Source organism: Pan troglodytes, chromosome 14, assembly GCF_028858775.2.
Source record: "Pan troglodytes isolate AG18354 chromosome 14, NHGRI_mPanTro3-v2.0_pri, whole genome shotgun sequence".
In the NCBI taxonomy this organism is placed as follows: Eukaryota; Metazoa; Chordata; class Mammalia; order Primates; family Hominidae; genus Pan; species Pan troglodytes.
In genome coordinates this window covers 98655592-98676487 of record NC_072412.2, presented here as the reverse complement: position 1 = coordinate 98676487, position 20896 = coordinate 98655592, and the positions used below count along the sequence as shown (strand labels likewise).

General features: G+C 40.1%; 2 long non-coding RNA genes across 2 annotated transcripts in view; one reads left to right on the top strand and one right to left on the bottom strand.

Annotated features, from left to right (window-relative positions):
- The window catches only part of LOC129136736 (uncharacterized), a 34238-nt gene extending 21751 nt beyond the window's left edge, over positions 1–12487 (top strand). Inside the window, exons 2-3 of the long non-coding RNA XR_008538690.2 lie at positions 8151–8283; positions 9486–12487. This is a non-coding gene — a long non-coding RNA (uncharacterized LOC129136736). The remainder of the gene's footprint in view (positions 1–8150; positions 8284–9485) is intronic.
- On the bottom strand, positions 1007–11866 carry LOC107968083 (uncharacterized). Its single transcript, XR_001708968.4, has 3 exons — positions 11838–11866; positions 2235–2276; positions 1007–1174 (listed from the first exon to the last, which is right to left on the bottom strand). It is a non-coding gene; the product is annotated as an uncharacterized LOC107968083 (long non-coding RNA).
- Positions 12488–20896: the final 8409 nt, after the last annotated feature.

The following is a 20896-nucleotide window of genomic DNA, read 5'->3' as shown; positions in this document are numbered from 1 at the left end:
TTCAAATTACACTGAAAAAATATGTTTCAGGCAAATTAGCATTTTTGCTTTTGTCTGAATATCTGGATACTTGTCATACTCTAGCCAGAATTAATCACTAAAAACACAGTCAGCTTGTATTTTCATGATTACTTTCACTATAATAGTTGCTCGTCAAATGTCAAAATCAATCTGGCTTATTTGCTGACTTTCTACTTTTATGTACCACTCTTCTTTTGTTATATTAATTTTTAGACATGCTCATTTAGATCTGCAAATTCATTCCAATGTTACACTCCTGAGATTATTTTCTCTGAGCCTTGTAAAAGGTCTTCTTTCTGCTAATTCAATCTCCCAAAAGCATTTTCACAATCAACAAATATGAATCATGCTATAACATTTTGCTAAATCTAATAATCTACATTTTCTCAGTCTTGGATATCACTCACCTGCAATTACCCCACTGAAATGGACTTTTGTAATTTTTACAGAACAAGATAACCAGATTATGTTAATTAAAGTTGGAAGGCAGGGGCCATGTGTTGCGAGCTACAGAACTTGGCTATCTAGAAGATAATATGTTAGGGGTTGATTATACTGAGGCTTCCTCGAAACCTTTATAAAATGTGGAAATACTATTTATCCACCCTGTGAATTTTGTGATAAAGTTGAAAAAGTCCTGACCTCAGAATACTTACATGTAGACTTCTCTCCTCGTGTTTTTTTTTACTTATGTCTATTTTCCTCAGTTATTAAGGTACCATAACTTATTTTATTGAGTAGATTAGGTCTTAGAAGCCAATAAATGTAATTTTTCTATGTGAAATAATTATCCTCACTAATCTTCATTTATTTAAAAAGTCTCTCTTTTCTAGGATATTTTGTTCATAAAATATAGAGAAATTCATTTTGTAGACCTAAATATTTCATAGTTACATATTTAATGAGAAAAAATCCTTCAATATATTTTCCTCACAAATAAAGGTAATGCTACAATAAATCGCAAAATACCAAAAAGAAAAGCAACTTGGATTTTGATTTGGAATTATATTTTACATTTTTGAAGGGTGAACACTGACAACTTAAACAAAACATTATCCTTCACTGCTTGAATTCTGCTTCCTAGGATTTTGTTGAGGCTGATGGCTTTTTGTGTTGAAAAGCTTGATCTGGGCTTTGTATTGAGAAGCTTGATCTATAAAGAAATGCAGAAACATAACAATTCGAAGATAACAATTCAAAATATTCCAGTAAAGAATAAATTTGTCAGTGCTTTTGCTAGAAACAAACAACAAACGAAGGTCGTGTGTATTTTTAGAAATACAGTTTGCATGTATTCAACATTCACATTTTCTATACAATACGTGCTATGTAGGCACTGGGCATAAAAATATTAACAAAAATCGGCTTCTGTCCTTATGGAGTTCAGACTTTCACTGTGTGTACTTGAAAGGGCAGGTCCTTTGCATTATTCTCACCTGAAGCACTTGGTAAAAATGCATTCTGTATTTGAATCTCTGACAATAAAGCCCTGAAATATGATGCATCATTGATATGTTGTAACAAACTCCTTTGGCAATTCTTTAGTGCTGCAGATTAAAGAAATATTGAAGAGATCTGGAATACTGCTGAGGCTGGAGTTAAAAGTGCAGTCCACAGGCCGGGTGCAGTGGTTCACGCCTGTAATCCCAGCACTTTGGGAGGCCGAGGCGAGTGGATCATGAGGTCAGGAGTTCAAGACCAGCCTGACAAACATGGCGAAACCCCGTTTCTACTAAAAATACAAAAAATAGCCTGGCACAGTGTCACGCGCCTGTAGTCCCAGCTACTCTGGAGGCTGAGGCAGGAGAATCGCTTGAACCCAGGAGGCAGAGGTTGCAGTGAGCCGAGATTGCACCACTGCACTCCAGCCTGGGCGACAGAGTGAGACTTCATCTCAAAAAAAAAAAAAAAAAAAAAAAATGTGCAGCCCACAATTCCAACTGACCAGGATAATGTTGGGAGCATCACTCTGCCTTTCTTAGCATCAATTTTCTACTCCATAAAATGAGGGTGAAGGAGCTTGACAGAGATAATATCTAAGGTCCCTTGCCACTGAGGCCTCTCTCAACTAAGGGATGTTGTTTCATTATGGCACTCAATGCTGGGCACAATAATACCCGGTTTCCCCTTTTTCTGCATTTTATCTTCCTGTTATTACCTCTGGGAAGGGATGACACATCAAAAATACAAAGAGAATTAAAAGAATCAAATACCTAATATCTGAGCTTCAAAAGTCAACATCCAGGCAGGAAACACTATATTTAAAAGAATATTAAATGAATCAGAACCACTATTTTCTTGAACTCCCTAAATCAAATGAACATTTCATGGGCTCATAGGATAGAGACCAACTTACTCAGATTAAACCACAGTACCAGGGTCAAATGAGATGCATTTGGTTACAGAAAAATGATATTAAGTTTTATATATCTTGCATTTGTATCCTGGGATTCAGGACCCATTGTACATTACAAACATACTTTCTTGCGATGTCCTACTCATCCTTCCAGACCCAGGTTAAGAGTTCACATTCTTGTGAAGTCTTCTAGTTCTCCTCTAACAAAACACAGATATTTTCCATCTCTATTCCCACTGCAACTTGTATCTATTTCTGTTATACTATGTACTTAATTTTCTGACAGTTGTAGCTTGGGTGTCTGACTTGCTGTGAGTCTCCAAGATCCTCCATCAGGATCTTGAATCTGACTTTTGTTCTCATTCAGTGCCATGGATGACCACATCATAACTGCTCAGCAAACATGCCTGGGATTTATTGCCTTTGAGTTTGTAAAGTGTTTTGTCATATTGGAGAGATAAAGTGAATATTTGTAAAATGAAAACAAGGGCAAAATGACAAGAGATGGGAAGCGGACAAGGCTAATGAAGCTATGGCCATAAAAATCACTTAGCTTCCTGGCAGCCAGGGTGAAAACACAATGGTGCTGAGTTAAATAACTATCATTTGATATAGAATGCTAAATTACTAGAAATGGCCAACATGTCCTAGTTCTGAACTCAGAAGAATTTCTCATGTGGCAGAATAGAAGTTCATAATAAACTCTTTTGATATATTAACAACAAATGAAGCAATGTCTAAGGTAACATTATTTCACACACTTCTCCAGATACAAGGCGAAGTACATTTTTAAAAAAAATAAATAGAGATGAGGTCTCACTATATTGCCCAGGCTGCTCTTGAACTCATGGCCTCAAGCGATCCTCTCGCCTTGGTCTCCCAAAGTGCTGGGATTACCAGGTAAAATATTAAATTGTAGTTCTGAGAACACATTGCTATACTGGAAGAGTTAATGTAATATAGCACATGCGTATCTTTTTCTTATGATCAGAATGAAAAAAGGTGAAAGTTAGAGAATCTCAGGAAATAAATGACTAGCCTGTTCTGATCCTTCTGGAGAAGCAATTGTCTCCATGGGTTTTCTGATGGGGATCTGTCAGGTGTAGATGGTTCTGTCTTGTTGATTGAAAGGCAACTGACTTGCTTTAGAATTTAGGCATTTAGGCAGCGAGGCTGACACCTGATAAAATAATTAGAGCTGAACAAGTGTTTCTTATCCCTGGAGGTCTGCTATAGTTAATACCTTCAGGCACGGCCAAGACTTTTCTAAAAGAGGCCTTTTAGAAAGGCACACAGGCTTTAACACAAAGTAAAATAAATCCTAGTGTTTCCTATCATTAAGAATGGATAAGATAAATTTAGCTGAGGGGACCGGGGTATCACAGGTTACCAGAAGGCTGTCATTAGCAATACTGTGACCTTGGTAGAATGTTTCATTCTTCACAATTGCACCACCTATGAGTCTATGAATCAGCCTTCTCAATGATAAACTTAGTATGCAGTAAATTTGTATATGTTCACATTATTACATAAAAATTCATGTCGTTGTTTGTTCATAAGCAATTTCTTTTCCATCAAATCTATATCTCATTTCTCCAATCACAAGATTTTATTCCAAATATTTGGCCCATTAAAATGACACAACATTCATAGGCTTATTGGGTCAGAGAATAATGAGAATGTTTTTATTCTTTCATGTAGTCACTAAGGAAGAAGTTAAATAGGTTTAACTACAAAAAAGATCCTGACCACAGACATTTAGGCAAACAAAAAGACAGAGAAAATATTTTCAATATCATTCTTAAAAACTTCCCAATTTTTAATATTTAGTGGGCAAGCAAAAATAAAAATGTATTTACTGGGAATGAGGATTTAAAGAAAGATTTTTCATGAAAATACAGAAAATCTTTTATTAAAATAGAACAAGTTGGTGGGGCACGGTGGCTCATGCCTGTAATCCTAGCACTTTGGGAGGCCAAGGCGGGCAGATCACTTGAGGTCAGGAGTTCAAGACCAGCTTGGCCAACATGGCAAAACCCCATCTCTACTAAAAATACAAAAAATTAGCCAGGTAAAGTGGCAGGCATCTGTAATCCCAGCTACTCGGGAGGCTGAGGCAGGAGAACTGCTTGAACCCAGGAGGCAGAGGTTGCAGTGAGCCGAGATCGTGCCATTGCACTCCAGCCTGGGTGACAGAGCGAGACTCCATCTCAAAAAAAAAAAAAATAGTACAAGTGGCATTTAGTGACTTCTACCAGCTAATTCCTACAACTAGTTCTTATTTTATTCCTCAAGCTTATATCTGCCCTAATTTTAGAATTTTTGCCCTTTTAAATATATTTTATTTCTGGAGCAGTGTTAGGTTCATAGCAAAATGGAGCAGAAAGTATAGAGGGTTCCTGTATACTCCCAGAACCCCTCCACGTGCAGGCCCAGCCTCCCTCACTATCAACATCCTGCCCCTCAGTGGTACATTTGTTGCAAACAGTGAACCTACACTGACAATCATTATCACCCCAAGTCCATCATTATCACCCCAAGTCCATAATTTACACCCCTGTGTTCACTCCTAGTGTGCCAGGCCAATTCTCCCTGACAATCACACAGACAGGCCTGTATGACAGTCACACAGGCCTGCGTAGCACTTCAGTTACACAGACAAATTTCCACAGCACTGCCTTAACATTGAGCAAATAGTTAAACCTAGGAAATCAGTGCCCAGACATCAAAGCTAGAAATAAAATATTTAGTCAGTAGGAGCCTTGAATGGACTTCTCCCTAAACAAGAGCAAGCCAAAATAATAGACAGTCTTATATTCGTAGTGCCAGGAAACCCTTCTCGGGTTGACAAAAATCTGAGATGAGTCAAGGTAACAGAGGCAGCTGTTTGAATAGATTCATTGTAGAGTCTAAGGCAGCTCTCTGGACCAAGCTGTAAAGAAGATGAATTAGAAATAATCACTCCGGTACCACAGTAGACAGGCCTTGAAGGTACTGGGGCCTTCACAGCTTAATCGGACTTAGCAACCATTTTTTGGCCTCTGACCTTCTAGTTAAAACAAAATTAGTTACCTATAGACAGGTGAATGCTATACTGCAGGTAGGCACATAACCCCAACCTATGTAAGCACTAAGAAAACTGTAACACTTTGAGTTGGTCTGGTGGAATTATTTATCTCCGGCCTTCTCCCTGTATCCGGTTACAGCAATAAATTCTCTTCTTTCCTAGTTTGTCTGCTTCTCATTATTGGGCCTGGAGAAAAACGAGGCTGGACCTGGCTTGGTTCTCGGAATACTAGTGTTGTATATTTTATCGACTTTGAAAATGTCTAATGACATATATCCACCAATGAGTATCACATAGAATAGTTTCAATGTACTAAAAACTTTATGTTCTATTTAATCATCCCTCCCTCCCTCTACCCCTGGCAACAACTGACCTTTTTACTGTCCTCATAGTGGTTTTTTTTTTCCCTAGAATGCCACATAGTTGGAATCATACCTTTTCCAATCAGCTTCTTTCACTCAGTAATATGGATTTCTGTTTCCTCCATGCCTATTCATGGCTTGATAACTCATTTCTTTTCCACACTGAATAATATTCCATTGTCTGGATGTACCACAGTTTACTGATCCACTCACCTACCAAAGGATATCTTGGTTGCTTCCCTGTTTTGACAATGATGAATAAAGCTGCTAGAAACATCATTGTGCAGGTTTTTGTGTGGACAGAATTTTTCAGCTCACTTGGGTGCATACTGAAGAGCAGGATTCCTGTGTCATATGGTAAGAGTAAGTTTAGTTTTGTGAGAAACTGCTAAACTGTGTTCCAAAGTGTCTGTACCATTTTGCATTTCTACCAGCAACAAATGAGAATTTTTATGGCTCCACATCCTCCCCAGCATTGGTGTTGGCAATGTTTTGGATGTTGGCCACGCTAACAGGCATGTAGTGGTATACTATCCCATTGTCGTTTGCGTTTCCCTAATGATGCATGGTGTGGAGCATCCTTTCAGATGCTTATTTGCCTTCTGTATATTTTCTTTGGTGATATATATGTTCAGGCCTTTTGCTCATTTAAAAAATCAGGTTTTTTTTTTTTATTGTTGACTAAGATTTCTTTGTATATTCTGGAGAACAGTCCTTTATCAGACATGTCTTGTGCAAATATGTTCCCCTAGTCTGTGGCTTTTCTTCTTCTTCGACTGACAGTGTCTTTCACAGAGCAGAAGTTTTTAATTTGAATGAAGTCCAGCTTTTTTTTTTTTTTTTTACAGGTTGTACAATTGGTGTTTTATCTAAAACATCATGCCATAAATGAGGCCATCCAGCTTTTTGCTCATTATCTTCTAGTTTTGTGTTTTACCTTTAAATCTATAACCCATTTTGAGTTCATTTTTGTCAAGGGTGTAAGGTCTGTTTCTAGATCCATTTTTTTCATATGGATGTCCAATTGGTCCATCATCACTTGTTGAAAGATTTTTCTTCACCGTGTTGCCTTTGCCCCTTTGTCAAATATCAGTTACCTATATATTATGTGGTTCTATCTCTTAGCTGTCTATTATGTTCCATGGATCTATTTTTCTTTACTTTTGCCAGTACCACTCTGTCTTTATTACCATGGTAGAATATTTTTAAATGAAAGGAAAAAAGTTATGGGGACACAATAAAACAAAAGCCACTTCTGAGGTAGAAATTTTTCCAAGTGTTTGCAAATATTAATATGTAGTTGAAGTTATAGATGTGTGTATAAATAACCTGCTTCGTTTTATGTTTTTTTGTTTGTTTGTTTTTGAGACAGGATCTCACTTTGTCATACAAGCTGGAGTGCAGTGGCATGATCTCAGCTCACTGCAAACTCCATCTCCTGGGTTCAAATGATTCTCCTGCCTCAGCCTCCCAAGTAACGGGGATCACAGGTGTCCACCACCACACCTGGCTAATTTTTGTATTTTTAGTAGAGACAGGGTTTCTCCATGTTGGCCAGGCTGGTCTCAAACTACTGGCCTCAAGTGATCCACCCCTCTTGGCCTCCCAAAGTGTTGGGATTACTGGCTTGAGCCACTGGGCCCAGACTAGATTTTTTTTTTTTTTTAACATAAAGAGCAAGAAATTATACACTTCCTCTCTGTCCCACTCACGATCCTAATTCTCTCCTCTATCATACCAAAATTCCATAAAAGACATATGTCTATACTGTTGACTTCCAATTCAGCTATTCCATTCTTTCTTGCTTTTGCAACAGTTTATTTTGAAAAATGACAAAATAAAAAAGCTGGAAAAATTATACAATTAATAAATATATAGCCTTCACTCAGGATCATCAACTCTTAATATTTGGCTACATTTCCTTTCTCTCTCTCCTTCACACTTATTCTCTCTCTCCATTTTGCTACCTACTTCAAGGCTGGGGTAGAAAGTATGATCAAATTTCTTGTGAGGATGGAAATCTGGGTGATAAATGAACCACATACCATTTTCAAAGTAAAACTTGGTTGTGGGGCATCAAGACCTTAGAGTTTTGGGCTGCAGGTATAACCATTGGCAAAAGAATTGTTTAGGGATTTCTACTAAGGAAGATAAGAAAGAGTTTTTCAGAGTTTTGACAGCCCCATTGTAGCTCGGCATGATCCTATGTGCCTAAAGGGGAAAGGAACCAGAATTTAAACTGCAGCCCAGATGAGTGTAGATACGTGGCTTCCCATGTTTCTGAGAGTTGTACCAATATTTTTTCTTTTCTTTTTTTTCTTCTTCTTTTTTTTTTTTTTTTTAGACAGAGTTGCTCTTGTTACGCAGGCTGGAGTGCAATGGCTCACTGCAACCTCCGATCTTGGTTCACTGCAACCTCCGCCTCCCGGGTTCAAGCGATTCTCCTGCCTCAGCCTCCCGAGTAGCTGGGATTACAGGTAAACACCACCACGCCGGTCTAATTTTTTGTATTTTTAGTAGAGATGGGGTTTCACCATGTTGGCCAGGCTGGTCTCAAACCCCTGACCTCAGGTGATCCACCCGCCTCGGCCTCCCAAAGTGTTGGAATTACAGATGTGAGCCACCATGCCCATCCGCGTTGTGCCAATACATATATTTTTTGAGATGGAGTCTCACTCTGTCACCTAGGCTGGAGGGCAGTGGCACAATCTTGGCTCACTGCAAGCTCCGCCTCCTGGGTTCACGCCATTCTCCTGCCTCAGCCTCCGGAGTAGCTGGGACTATAGGCACCCGCCACCACGCCCGGCTAATATTTTTGTATTTTTAGTAGAGACGGGGTTTCACCGGGTTAGCCAGGATGGTCACAATCTCCTGACCTCGTGATCTGCCCACCTCAGCCTCCCAAAGTGCTGGGATTACAGGCGTGAGCCACTGCGCCAGGCCTGAGTTGTGTCAATATTTCTTTTTTGGGGGGAGGCGGGCAGGGGATGGTGGCGGGAGACGGAGTCTCACTCTGTCACCCAGGCTGGAGTGCAGTGGCACGATCTCGGCTCACTGCAACTTCCGCCTCCTGGGTTCAAGCGATTCTCCTGCCTCAGCCTCCTGAGTAGCTGGGACTACAGGCGTGCACCACACCAGGCTAATATTTTGTATTTTAGTAGAGGCAGGGTTTCACCGTGTTGCCCAGGCTTGTCTTGAATTCCTGAGCTCAGGTAATCCGCCTGCCTTGGCCTCCCAAAGTGCTAGGATTACAGGCGTGAGCCACCACGCTGGCCAAGTTGTGCCAATATTTCTAAGAGAACGGGTGATCAAAGAATCCAATCGATCAAGATAAGGAAGGAGGAGATAATCACCTGGGATTACAACACAAAGATAAAAAAAATGGTGTGCCTCCAAGAAATCACAAGGAACACCCAGGACTGATTGAGATTCAAGAGAATGGGGCCCCCAAAAGAAATTAATTTTTATATACAGGAAAATAAATTTATATTTGTTGATCATGGGACCTTATGGACTAAGATTTTTATCAGCTACTTTTATCTCAATTAAAGTATCAGTTTATTAAGGAAAGTAGATACAAGTTTTAAACATTGATAGTAAGCATCCCAATAATAAAGGAACTTTTGAAAGAATTCATGTCTCAACATCTCAGCATTCTGTTCTGATTTATGTTTTTCAGATTGTTTCCAGTTCTTGAAGACATACACATATAATTTGACACAGATGTAAACAACGTGCAGATGCTGCATTGAAATCTGAATTTTATCTTAGCTTTATATTGTAAACATTCTACATGATACACCGTTTTTAGATTTATATTTTAATCATTGTATACCAGTCTGTCACATATCAAAATCGACTTAATCACATTTTCCAATTTTTGGATGTTTAGGATTTTTTCTTATAATAAAGAATTCGCAAAGTACATTTAGGGCTCTAAAATATTCATATGGCTTATCCTTTAGGAATTATCTTCAGCTTAAATTCCCAGAAAAGAACATTCTCCTGATGTTGATTGACTAATGTCAATTTCTACCAGCAACAAATGAGAATTTTTATGGCTCCACATCCTCCCCAGCATTGGTGTTGTCAATGTTTTGGATGTTGGCCACGCTAACAGGCATGTAGTGATATCCTATCCCATTGTCGTTTGCATTTCCCTAATGATGCATGATGGGGAGCATCTTTTCAGATGCTTATTTGCCTTCTGTATATTTTCTTTGGTGATATACATGTTCAGGCCTTTTGCTCATTTAAAAAATCAGGTTTTTTTTTATTGTTGACTTCTAAGATTTCTTTGTATATTCTGGAGAACAGTCCTTTATCATACATGTCTTGTGCAAATATGTTCCCCAAGTCTGTGGCTTTTCTTCTTATTCTACTGACAGTGTCAGTAGTAGTAGTAGAATTTTTGTCATTGATACTGTTAGGTTAGTTATGTTTGCACTGAAAAATGTCAATAGTAAGTATTATTGTTTTAAATGTTTCCATGTTAAGTGAAAATCTTTAAACTTTGAGGAAGCTTAAAATCATGCTACACAAAGACACCAGTATTGGTCACAACAGAATAAAAAGAAGGGTGTAGATGAGAAAGCAATGGGTGAACAACATTTTAAGATAAGGAAAAAGATTAAGGCAAGACAAAATAGAATGAATTCAAATGTACATATTTGTTTTTCTGCATGACAGGATAAGAATACCTCCTGCAGGTCACAGTGAAGATTTTTGTTGCCTTTTAAAAACAAGTGTTTGCCAAAGACTTCAAGGAATATGGGATTATGTAAAGTGACCAAACTTTTGACTTATTGGCATTCCTGAGAGAGAAGTAAAAGTAAACAACTATTTGAGAGAATAATTATTTGAGGGAATAATTTAGATAAATCTCCCTAACCTTGCTAGAGAGGCCCAAAAATAATGCTAAAGAAAAAAATCTTAAAGACAGCTGGAGAAAAAGGTCAAATCACCTATAAAGGAAAACCAAGCAGACTAACAGCAGACTTTTCGCAGAAGTCCTACAAGTCAGAAGAGATTGGTGGCCTACTTTTTGCCCCTTTAAAGAAAAAACATGCCAAAATTTTAGAATGTTATACCCTGCCAAAGTAAGCTTCATAAATGAAGGAGAAATAGTCTTTCCCAGACAAGGAAATGCTGAGAGAATTTGTCACCACTAGACTGAACCTATAAGAAATGATCAAAGGAGTTCTAAATATGGAAACGAAAGGACAATTTTTACCATCAGAAAAGCATACATATGATGGCCAGGTGTGGTGGCTCATGCCTGTAATCCCAGCACTTTGGGAGGCTGAAGGGCAGGTGGATCATTTGAGGTCAGGAGTTTGAGACCAGTCTGGCCAACATGGTGAATCCCCATCTCTACTAAAAATACGAAGGTCAGAGATGCTATAAAGCAATGAAAAACTCCAAACACAATCAAAACTACAGAACAACTAGCTAATAACACTACGACAGTAACAGAACCTCATATATCAATATTAACCTTGAATATAAAGGGCCTAAATGCCCTGTTTAAAAGATAAAGTGGCAAATCAGATTAAAAAGACCAGACCAAACCATCTGCTATCTACAAGAGATGCATGTACTGGCTAAAGATACATGGAGACTCAAAGAAAAAGGATAGAAAAAGACATGTGATGCAAATAAAAAACAAAAGTGAGCAGGAGTAGCCATTCACATATCAGATAAAACAGACTTCAAACTAACAACAGTACAAGGACAAAGAAAAGCATTACATAATGATAAAGGTTCAATACAACAAGATTTAGCTATCTTAAATATATATGCACCAAACACCAGAGCACCTAGATCCATAAAACAAATACTATTAGACCTAAGAAAACAGATTGATAGCAATCCAGTAATAGTGGGGTGCAATCAATATTTGGGTGATGGGTATACTAGAAGCCCAATCCCCAGCATGATGTATGTAATACCCATGTAACAAATAAATACATGTACCCCACTGAATTTAAAATACAATTAAAAAAAATAAAAACAAGTGTTTGTATCTTACCTCAAAAGTCATTTGGCTCTTGCATCTGTAGAAACAAGGAAAATCCAGTCAGTTGTTTTTTTCCTTATTTCTAGGAAGAAAGATTTATCCTGTATAGTATTTCTCAAGAAAAATAACCTAATAAACAGACAAGAAATGACAATACTGTCTCCAAAATTCCTCACTCTGAAATTAACTAATGATGCCCAAAGATTAGAAATAGACACTGTACATACGTTATGTATACATATTTATACATATTTTACACACAAAAAAGTGCAAGTTTAAAAATTTCCCAATCTTGCATGTTAGTTGATTCATACAGATTTTTCAATATTTTTTCTTTAAGTGACATTAGTCCATTACCATATTAGAACATTTTAAAAAATAATCATACTATCTCCTTGAAGATCTGTAACCATGAAAATTATGGACCTTATCAGTTTAAATGGTTCTTTAACGAATTAGCGATTCAAAAGAAGATTGCCTAGGAAGAAATCAATACCGTGTTGATCATTATTTGATTTTCAGTTATAAACTAGAAAGGGACACTTTTAATGATGCGGATGCTTCCAAATATTTCTGTGTGATAAATTGTTTGCAATTTCCTCAGCATTTCAAAAGTGAGTGTCTTCAGATTAGAGTTTCTAAATAAATCCCTGTTCTAAGGGAAAAAAACCCCAAATGTCTCAATTTTCTAATTTTGGTCCATATCTGTTGGATAATGTAAAGGGAAGTGCGCCTGCTGCCATGTGGCTATAAGTTTTTATAGCATATTAGAGAGTCAAGCAGTTTGGTGTGCCAAGCTCACACAACCTCATGGCAATAACTCAGCAAGTACGATCACAAAGGCAAGGGTGTGCTTAGTATCAGTGAGGCGAGCCATAAATAACCCAATGCCAATCCTTTGAACACTGACCCAATGCTTTAATTTTGAACAGTAAAGTCCACCTGCATATCTACTAGACATAGCTTCCAGTCTGGAACCCTGATTCTTTCTCCTCCTCAGAAGGAAATCACATTTCTTCTGTGAGTCACTGACCCATGTTGCTAAAGTAAAACATAAGAAAAGCTGTTCCTGCTTCCTGCACAGAATCCCTGTTGGACACATCATAACCCAAGTGATTGTGTCTATGGAAACAGGAGTAAAATCCAGTGGAATGCTCTTTCCTATTTCAAGGAAAATGTGTTTTCTTGGGTAGTATTTTCCAAGATAAGTAAGTTGAAAAAAAACAAATAACAATCAGCCCTCATCCCATTCTTTATTCTGAAACTGATGATACCAATAAATGTAAGAAATAGTTACTATTTAATACACATAATCAAGTGTATTCATAGGTGAATATGTGCTGCCACATAATCCATCACCTGCTTTACTTACTTGCCAGGACAACATCTACTAAATTTACATAATTTTTTTTTCCTGAGAAAATGACAAAACATTAAGCCGTGTTGCTTTTAAAGTACTTACTCATGTAAGTAACCCCTATTAAACAGTATTTTATTCTGCAGCTCTATATTATATGGGAACTAAATAAAATATTTTGGTTTGCTGTTGCTGTATAACAAACCACTTCAAATGTTGGTGAACTAAAACAGCAACTTTTCCCCAATAATTCTGTAGGTCAGCTGGGCAGTTCTGATATGAGCCAGCTTGGTAAGACCGGATCGTTTAAGAGGGCCCCACTCATGTGTCTGTGGCCTTAGCTGGTTCAGCAGACTTGGCATGCCTTGCTTACCTGGTCTGTCATACTCCAGGAGGCCAGCCTGGGCCAATTCACATGGTGACAAAAGAATTCCCAGCAGCAAAGAAAGCGAGCTCCAAGGTGCAAACACTGGCCACACTTTGCTTGAACTGCATTTGTTTAGGCCTCGCTAACCATAGTAAGTCACATGGCCACGCCTAGATTCCAATTGCAGAGAAGTAGGCTCCATCCCTTGATTGGAGTGAATGAAAAATACTGTGGGTGGTTTTTTGTATTTGTTTGGTTTTTAAAAATCTATCACAGAGAAATGCTGGAAGAAAAACAAACAGCTGAGAGGCTACACTTCAACTTTTCCTTAACTATTTATTTAGGCTTTTCTGAGACTAGAACTTTGTGTTGGGGTGGAGAGATGAGGGGAATCTCCAGGTTGCAGCTATAAACAGAGATTCCTGAGAGTCTGAAATCCAATAAAGAACAGAGTGTTGGCTTCTGAATTAGAGCTTCAAATTGCTGCAGTTGAGAAGAAATGTCTCTGCCCCACACAATGTCACCATGTGGAAATTATATCTTCCAAGACATGAAGTTACGTATCAGAGGAAACATCAAGCCAAGCTTCCAGTGGATTCCTGTTGGGGTGATCAGACCCAACACCAGGTCATGAGGGCAATGAAGTCCGGTGGAGTCAAAGGATTGAGAAAAAGACAGTTTGAGAAGTGGGACCAGGAGGCCATCGTGATTGTGGAGGCTGCGAAGGCCCTGAGCTCTGGGAGCCCAAACTATTTATTGGTAATCCAACAGAGAAACAGGTGGTGAGAATGTAGGGGTCAAAAATGGCAGCTGCATGATCTACAGCTGTGATGGTTTAGCATTTATATGGAACATGTTCTGCTACTTGAGATAATGGGAATACAATCAATCTAGGAGCCTAGGAGGCCTAGAAGCAAGGAGCCAGCAAGTCTAGACATATTCCAGAGGACATTGTGCAAGCCCTGCCTCAGCTTTCTTCCCAACACTCAGCTTTTTCCCAACATGCCCCCCTTCTCTTTTTTGTAAAAGAGAAGGTATCATTATTACTAGCTATCATTATTACTAGCATAAAAGGTGGCCTCTTTTAATGGAGCAAGGCGATTGTAGGCTGTGTGGCCCTTAATTGCCGGTTGGTGATCCAGCTTCATTTTTCTTAGCCCTTATTCAAACTGGAGTCACTCTGGTTTGAATGCTTCCCACATATTTCCCTTTTCCCTTTTACAAGAGGACCCTTAATCCTAGGGGTTGCGGAAGGATGAAGGTCCGTCTTCTGTAACTTCTTCATGCTGAATAGGGTCTCTTTTCTCTTGTATTCAGGATAGAGAGGAGCTGAGTCAGAAAGCATTGGTCCATCAAGCATCGTGACTCCGGTCCGTCCTTGTTCCGTCTTCGCATTCAGATTCAACTGGCTCATGGCTCGTAATGGGGGAATCTGGTCCATGGTTGGGATCCATGGGTCCCTCCAGTCTCCCATTCCATGGTCGTACACATCTTGAGGGCATCCACATGGTTCGTTCATCTCCTGCAAAAACACAAGCATACACCCTCACCCTCACCTTAGTAAACCTACTGAAACAGAAGCAAAAACTTTTGTGGCTGTAGCCGGGAGGCATGCCATTGCTGAAGCATTTGTAACTCAGCTTCTGCCTTGTTTAATTACCATGGGGTAAAACTTACTGTTGATTAACGAGAAGCAGGCCCCTTCTAACAGGAGGCACAGAGAAAACAAATTGAGGCTTAAAAGCAATCCTTAAACCTTCAATTTGCACTGTTCAGGTGGGTCCACTAGATACTGTGGTTCATGATAGATCTTCAGATGTTTGGTGGGCACACACGTAGGTGCCTGATTGTCACCTGGAGAGACACAAGCAAATCCTCTTCCCTGTAAAATTATCTTTAGGCAGGGATTGGAGGAAGTAGATTCAGAGGTAAGGAGAATTTGGGGGTCTAATGGCTTCCTGATGTTTGATAGGTGTTCCCTCGGAAGTTAGGAATTCCCTTTCTCTCCATATTGCTGCGTGGGCATGGAGGACTAGGTAAGCATACTTAGAGTCTATATATTTACCCTTTTTCTTTCTCCTAATTCTAGTGTATAATGGCCCCTGCTTTTGCTAGGATGTCTCTCCCTAACAAAGGAGTGGGGCTTTCAGGCATAATTAGAAAGGCACGTGAAAAGAATAAAGTTCCCCAGTCACAACTTAGTGGCTGGGAGAAGTACCTAGTGACTGCCTGTCCTAGGACCCCTCGGATAGTGACAGATCTGGAGGACAGTTGTCTGGGACAGGAGAGTAAGACTGAGAAGCCCGTGCCAGTGTCCAGGAGACAGTTAACCTCCTGGCCCTCAATGGTCAAGCATACCTGGGGCTCAGTGAGGGTGATGGCATGGGCTGGTGCTTGCCCTGGGCACCCTCAGTCCTGCTGCTGGATCAGCTTCTGACTCAGAGGACCTTCGTCCCCTGGAGCAGTAGGCCTTCCTGTAATTCCCTTGACATAAGGGGCATGGATGAGGGGGCGGCTTATTTCTGTTCGGACAATCTTTTTTAAAGTGTCCTTGTAGACCGCACTGGAAGCAAGCCCTATTAGGCATTCGATTTGCCCAGCCTTCCCCTTTTCCAGAGCCTCCAAAGTCTGCTTACCTGAGGGCCATGACTAAAGCAGTGGCCTTTTTTTTTTTTTTTAAATCCCGTTTGTCCCATTCCGCCTGCTCCTCCTGATCTTTGTTATAAAAAACTGAGGTTGCCAAGTTCAGTAGGGTTTCTAAGTTTTGTTCTGGGCCTAAGGTGGACTTCTGAAGTTTTTTCTAATGTCTGCAGCTGACGGAGTGATACACTTATCCTTTAAGATTAGTTGGCCTTCAATAGAGTCAGGTGACAGAGAGGTATGCTTCCTCAATGCCTGCCTTAGTCTCTCCAGAAAGGCAGTAGGATTTTTTTCCTTTCCTTGTGTTATAGTGGACATCATTGAGTAATTCATCGGCTTCTTCTTAGTTTTCCTTAGTCCTTCTAGCATGCAAGTTAGCAAATGTCTGTGGCACCCATCTCCATGTTCTGACTCTGTGTCCCAGCGAGGGTCTACACTGGGAACTGCCTGCTGGCCTGTGGGGAATCGTTCTCTTTGCTCTGTTGTCATCCTATCATTGACCTGACTGAGACACCAGAGATCACCAAACTCTCGGGCTGCAGTTATGGCGGCATTTCTCTCATTTGGGGTTAGTGTCTGATCTAGCAGTAACATTATATCTCTCCATGTCAGATCAAAGGATTGTCCTAACCCTTGTAAAACATCAATATAGCCATCAGGGTTATCTGAGAATCTACCTAGGTCTATTTTAATTTGCTTCAAATCTGAGAGGGAAAAAGTACACACACTGACTGGGTCGAATTCTCCAGAATACATCTTAAGGGCGTTTTTGCCTTGGGGGGAACATTTCCCACCTGAAAAAAAGAACATAGGGATGCCAGCACCCCTAGTCATTTTCTGATGAGCATTAGTCCTAGAGTGTCTTCTATGGTCCTAATGCTTATTCCTTTCCAGGGTACATAATCACCCATGGACCTCTGCTTATCGGATTAGTTATGCTCACCGATGTAGCAGTCCTGCACCTGTTTTCCCCTTTCTTGACCACAAAGAAAAGGGTCCGGGCTGCTGGATTCTAGTGGTCCTTTAACAGTGTGCCCAACATTGCCTTTGTGCTTAGGGGTGAGTCCTAGAGCTGGGCTGGGTTCCTGAGTATTTCATAACAACCCAGCTGCCCCTTCAAGATGCACTCCCATAAACAACAGTTCTTATGCAAATTTGTTTCAGAGAGGGTGTAGGTAACCTTTTGAGTCAGGATTGAGATAGAGTTTTTTGATTGTGAGTACTTTAAGGCTTGGCTGAGTGCAAACAGCTCGCATGTTTGAGCAGATCAATTATTAGGCAACTTTCCTAACTCTGCTTCTACAAGAGTTTCCCTATCAATTACTGAATACCCATTGTGTGTGTGTGTGTTTGTTTTTTTCCCCTCAATCACCCAGGAGGAACCATCTATCGTCCTGTCCTGAAGGGAGTCTGGACCTTTGTATGGTAATTAAGATTTAAATCTCTCGTTAGGAAACCTGCTGGGTTAAGGGAATTTTCAGTGGTTAATGTTAAATCACCTTTTTCTAATAGAATAGCCCCATACTTTAAGATTGAGTTTATAAGCTACCTTTTTGCTTTTTTTTACTTAGGATAGCTCTGAACTGGTGAGGTGTGCTCACAATGAGGTTACCTCTAAAGGTTATTTTTCTACTTTCTTCTGTTAGCAAAGCAGTTGCCGCTACCGATGGAATGCATTTGGGCCATCCGCGGGTTACTGGGTTAAGGATTTTTGATAGGAAGGCTACTAGTTGTCAGTGGTCTCAGTGCTTTCAGGCTATGCCCTTGTTTACACTGACAACAAGGTAGTATTGGAGTGTTATAGGGTCATGGAGAAGACCTCCAATTATCAATTATAGGTTTTACATTTACCCTGGCTTTTAAAGGAATAGGGTACGCTGTTTTTTCTTGTATATATCTCTTTCTTTCTCCTTTGTAGATGGGTTTTGGAAACAAAGCAGAAGGACATTTGCTTGTTGCCCCCATTTGCCACTATAGGAATACACGCCTCCCTTTAATTTACTGAATTTGTTTTCATCCTGACCTATTATGTTGTTGTAGACCCAGTTCCAGCTGTTAAAGTACTAGGTTATCAGTTCTAAGGCCCTGGGCAAGGAGCCAAGGCTTGAAGATTGTATTGCAGGGGGGGTAAGCTGGGTAGAAACTGGGGAGCAGAGCATCTTAAAAGAGCATCTTATAGTTACGGGGAATTACCATGCTTCAAGGTCTCTCTCGGCTCTAGCCTTTTGAATAGAATTTTGTATAGCACCACCAATTGCTCCAGGTTTTAATGTTTCAACTACAGGAGCAGTAAGTTTTGTAGCCAATTCATCTTCTCGCCCATTAAGGGGAGAGAGGAGGTGGCCTTTCACTTAATTCAACAGGTGGAGCTGATGGGCTAGTAAAACATATCCTTTCTTTAAATTTCCTCCGTTTCCTGTTCCTCACATTCAGAATCTGAAGTTCGATTTTTACACTCGTCCTCCTCTTCCTCATCTCAATCTGCCTCATCATCTGTTTGAAATGGCTCAAGAGCTGCTTTTATTAGCACCCACAGTGAACAAACAGACTGGAATTTGTGCTCCATCTTTATACACTTTTTAAAAAAACCTCTTCCAATTCTCTCCCATGCATCCAACTCCATAGTCCCTTGTTCTGGGAACCATGGGCAAAACTGCTTTACTGCACTAAAGAGTGAGTGATAACAAATTCTGAGTACTAACTTTCACTCCCCCTTTTTGTAATAAATGCCTTAAGAAATTTAAATAAGCAGAAAGTCTGCTTTCACTTTGTCTCATTGTTACCCTGGTTCTTCGGAGTGCTCAGCTTTCCCGCTGACTTTCTTTCAGACGTCCTCAGGTGTCCTTTGACGATGCATCCTCCACTTTCCCACGCTCTAGCGTTCCTTCACCAGGGTCTTTGTTGCCCCACATCGGGCAGTCAGGAATGTTGGGGTGATCAGATCCAACACCAGGTCGTGGGGGTAACAAAGTCCGGCAGAATCAAAGGATTGAGAAAAAGACAGTTTGAGAAGTAAAGTGGGACCAGGAGGCCATCGCGATTGTGGAGGCTGTGAAGGCCCCGAACTCTGGGAGCCCACACTATTTATTGCTAATCCAACAGAGAAACAGGTGGTGAGAATGTGGGGGTCAAAATGATAGGCGCATGATCTACAGCTGTGATGGTTTAGCATTTATATGGAACATGTTCTGCTACTTGAGATAATGTGAATACAATCGATCTAGGAGCCTAGGAGGGCTAGAAGAAAGGAGCCAGCAAGTCTAGACACATTCCAGAGAACATTATGCAAACCCTGCCTGAGCTTTCTTCCCAACACTCAGCTTTCTTCCAACAGATTCCCAGAGGCTCTTGCTGTAAACCACAGGAGCTCACATCCTCTGGTTTTGGCCTACGGCTAACTACACCATCAAAATAGCTCAGTACTGCTAAATCCATGACTATCCTGGCCACAGAGGTCTGGAGGTCATTGGCATGCTTCCACAATGGTCAGCTCTTTATAGGAAGGGGATGAGGAAGAGTTGCAACACAGCCAATGAGTGTTCCGCATTATGAGATCTCTCCACCCCTCAGCTTTCCCTGGGTCAGCCTGTAATGGGAATTGTAAAGGAGAGAAACAAAGTGTACAGGGTTTAAAGTGCTTTGTGCCTCAATATGTCTCCAAAGGATACACAAGTGGTTTTTCAATAACCACACACATACAAATACATATATGTATCTGTTGAGATGGGGTCTTGCTTTCTCGCCTGGGCTAGTCTTGAGCTCCTTTTCTGAAGCCATCCTCCCACCTCAACCTCCCAAAGTACTGGGATTACAAGCAGAAGCCACCACGCCAGGCCCATGCTTTTGTGTTTTTTTTATAGAGGTAGTTGTTGTTTCTTCTTGTTTCCACTAAAAAGTAATTCCAGATTGCCTGGGGTAGGAATTGAGTAGAAAAGAGTATAGAGAGAAAACTGACTTTAGAATTTTTGATGTGAAACCAGTCTGGAAAATCCAGATCATGACCCTAACAATGAGAGTGGTATTAGCATTTATTGTGTCTCTACTCTGGGCCAGGGACTTTAATTACACAAGTCCATTTAATCTTCCCTATAAACCAGAGTGGGAAGAGTGATCTTCATGGCACATATGAGGAAATAGGTTTGGTTTTAGCTGGAGTAAAATATAAAGTAACCACATTGAGGCTTTTGCAAGTCAGCCACTGACATTGCCTACCTGTCCTCTCTGTAGGCTCCTCTTCCCAGGGCACAGGCAATTTTACCTGTAGTTTCAGGATCGAGGTTGTCTTAGTTCCAAAGAAAATATTATTATATCATGTCCTTCCTAGATTTTTACCATAGTCATCAAAAATTAATCATGAATTACCAATCAATTATTTAGTATAAAGACCAAACTTCTCAATCTAGTATCTCATTTCTAGTAACTTGGGTTCTACTTTTTTCCCTCTACCCTGTCTTCCTGCATTTTAATCTATCTAATCCATTGTTCCCTCCATAACTCAATTCCATTACCCCGTCAGAGATGAGTCTCTGTGTTGTCTCTGTGATTAGTCTCTGTGTTAAAATTAAGGACGAGTTACTTGCTCTCAGACTTCCTTGATTTCTTCTGCTTGTTGGCCTTGGTTTCTGAAGGGATCTAGCTCTTCTTCATCAAGTTTTCAGAAACTCTGAGACATGTTTCATGTCAGACCACCTCTGACAGACTGTTTTC